Here is a 423-nt window from a genome sequence, read left to right on the forward strand (position 1 = left end):
CCAGGCTGGCACTGCCGCGGCCTGTGCTGCAGTGTCTGCTCTGTGGATAAATAGAGGACTTCAGTCTCCGGGCTGGCAATCCGGCGGCGCGCACCAGCAGGTGAGACAAAAAAAAACCACTTCAAAGGAAAAGCAAGTACTCATCCTCTTTCCTTTCAGCCCACACTCCCTTTACTCCAAAGGGATGCAAAAAAGAAAAAAAAAAAAAAAAGAAAAAAAAGAAAAAAAATGCAAAAAAGGACAAAAAACAAAAGCAAGTACTCATCCTCTTTCCTTTCAGCCCACACTCCCTTTACTACAAAGGGATGCAAAAAAGAAAAAAAAAAAAAAAAGAAAAAAAAGAAAAAAAATGCAAAAAAGGTAAAAAAACAAAAATGCAAGCCGCTCATGCGTCCACCACTCACGCCGGGGCGGCCGGGGCGG

General features: G+C 43.5%; 1 protein-coding gene across 1 annotated transcript in view; it reads right to left on the reverse strand.

Moving 5' to 3' along the window:
* SMARCA4 (SWI/SNF related BAF chromatin remodeling complex subunit ATPase 4) overlaps positions 1 to 423 on the reverse strand; it is a gene marked incomplete in the record, with an annotated part of 97,591 nt that overhangs the window by 32,686 nt on the left and 64,482 nt on the right.

Source organism: Tupaia chinensis, unplaced genomic scaffold (genome assembly GCF_000334495.1).
Source record: "Tupaia chinensis unplaced genomic scaffold, TupChi_1.0 Scaffold138665_1, whole genome shotgun sequence".
In the NCBI taxonomy this organism is placed as follows: Eukaryota; Metazoa; Chordata; class Mammalia; order Scandentia; family Tupaiidae; genus Tupaia; species Tupaia belangeri.